The 2449-nt window shown below is 48.7% G+C and overlaps 1 non-coding gene across 1 annotated transcript; it reads left to right on the forward strand.

The window, feature by feature from the left end:
• The first annotated feature begins 1824 nt into the window (after positions 1 to 1824).
• On the forward strand, positions 1825 to 1899 carry TRNAA-UGC (transfer RNA alanine (anticodon UGC)). The gene has a single exon. It is a non-coding gene; the product is annotated as a tRNA-Ala (tRNA).
• Positions 1900 to 2449: the final 550 nt, after the last annotated feature.

A 2449-nucleotide genomic window follows, 5' to 3' on the forward strand; every position in this document is an offset into this window, starting at 1 on the left:
TGACCTCATCTTAAGTAATTACATCAGTAGCCTCCCTATGTCCCCAAATAAGGGCATGTTCTGAGGTACTGGGGTTTGGGCTTCAACAAATCTTTTTGGGAAACACAGTTCAACCAATAACAAAGGCAAAACTTTGCTGAACTAGGGAGTTTAAAAAATGCATTATTTTAACCATAAAAGAGCAGAGCCCTCATACTGGATAGAGGTCCAGAGGCCATACAACTGCAGCTTCCCTGGAGCCTAGAAGTTTAAGGGTCTGGGAACCAGAGTGATCAATGAAACCAGGCAAGCCCACAGACCCCTACTATATGAGTCACGGGAAGGGGGCGGGGATGGTCCACTGTTCCAACACGTACCAGAGCCTATTCTTTAACCGGTGGGCTGAAGTGTGGCATGGTAGAGTAGATGTCAGGAGCAAGGACTGCCTAGGTTCAAATTCAAGTGCTATGTGATCTTAGGCAAGTTACTTTTCCTCTTTGTTTCTTGGTTTCTTTATCTGAAAATTGAGGAAACAATGTAATCTGTCTCAAAGAGTTATCATGAGGATTATGTCTGTCAACCCAGGAGAAGAGCTTAGAACCTTAGTGGGGTGCCTGGCCCCTCATCACTGGCCCCCACAGGTTAGTAGATATTGTTCCTGGCTGGGGCCAGGAGTTAGTCCTTCTCAGATGCTCCTTTCCAAGTGGGAAGATGGTTAATTCAAATGGAAGTTGAAAAGAGGTTAATGAAGACGGAGATGCTATTTTCAGAGGCTTGGGCAGAGTGAAGGGAACCAACAGAGGATTATGAAACACCCGGGGACCAGCAAGAGCAGGATGCTGGAAGAGGGGAGAGGGGGTTTGTGAATATGAGTGTGGAAGGGACTGAGGCCGCCTTACAGGTGCCGTAGCCATGGGGAGAGGAAGTAGTTCTGCCAAATCAAGGCTGGCAGGGAGGGAGTGAAGGAGCAGCACCTTCTGCCTTCCTCTCCTCCAGCTTCCCATTCTCTGCTGGTAATTTCCCATTCCTCTGCTGGTGATTTCCTTTTCCTGTTGGTGATTTCCCAGCACTCATTTTCCCCTGACTGAACCCAATAGGAAGTCAAAGGACAGAGGAACCCAGCAGATTCCAGGTCCTAGAAAGACAGAGGATGGATCTAGGGTAAATACAGAAAAAACAACCCTTCTACACAACAAAGGGGCTTCCCAGGTGGCACCAGTAGTAAAGAATCCACCTGCAATGCAGGAGATGCAAGAAATAAGGGCTAAATCCCAGGGTCAGGAAGATCCCCTGGAGGAGGAAATGGCAGTCCACTTCAGTATTCTTACCTGGAGAATTCCGTGGACAGAGGAGCCTGGCGGGCTACAGCCTATAGGGTCGCAAAAAGTCAGAGTGAGTACACACACACACATCCCCCACAAAGACTGTTTCTTACTGGGGATCCAGGGCAACGTATTGAAAGTGGTGTATGTTCCCTGAGCCACCTCAATTGGGAAGGGAGGATGTCACAGCTGGAGCTCACCCCAAATTTCATGTACTCCCTATGGAGCAGCTCAGGGTCTCCTGACTACTTTGGGCCAGTGGACTGGCAGCAGAGGGGATGTGTCACATTCTGGCCCAAGCAGTTAGGAGCCAGTGGGACTCCTCCATCTCTCTCTCCCTCTCACACAGAGAGACTGTGGAGGCCACAGTTTCAAGACAGTGCAGCTTCAAGATGGAAGAGGAATGACCAGCCTGCATCAGACTTAGCCTAAGTAAGAAGAAACCCTTTCCTGGGGTAAGCCTGTGAGATTTGGGGATGGAGTATAACCTATCAATCCCAACATGCAGAAGAAGATGAGGATTGCCCTGATGGTCCAGTGGCTAAGACTCTGCGCTTGCAATGCAGGGGGCCCAAGTTCGATCCTTGGTCAGGGAGCTATATCCCACATGTTGCAACTAAGAGTTTGTGTGCCACAACTAACACCTGGAGCACCCAGATAAATAAACGTTAAAAGAAAAAAAAGGAGGAGGTTCCCTGGGGAGTGGAGAAAATGTCCCTGATGAGACTTGGAAATATGCTGGAAAGAATTTAAAAGAAAAAAATCACCCCACCCACCTCTATCCCAGAAGGCCCCTGGACATAGACTGTTTTCTGAAATGTGTCCTCCGAGTGAGTGGGCCTCAAGAAGGAGTGCCTGGGGCAAGGAGTAGGGGGACTGAAGGTGCGAAGTGGGGATGGGGAGCAATAAACCAGGGTCTCAAGTTTCCTGGGTGGGGAGGTTAGAAGTAGGAGCCGGGAGGGGTACTTCCCTGGAGTCCTCAGCCTGTCAAAGGCTCTAATTAGAAACAACGCTTTTCAACAATGAAGCATTTTTTCCTTTAAGGAGCTGAGGTGCTGAGGTAAATATCATACCCTTTGAAGATCTGTTTGTGCCATGAACATCAAAGGGTAAGGAGGGTCCCTCTCTGAAATTTAAATGTAAGGCTT

The sequence above is a fragment of the Bos taurus genome, chromosome 6, assembly GCF_002263795.3.
Source record: "Bos taurus isolate L1 Dominette 01449 registration number 42190680 breed Hereford chromosome 6, ARS-UCD2.0, whole genome shotgun sequence".
In the NCBI taxonomy this organism is placed as follows: Eukaryota; Metazoa; Chordata; class Mammalia; order Artiodactyla; family Bovidae; genus Bos; species Bos taurus.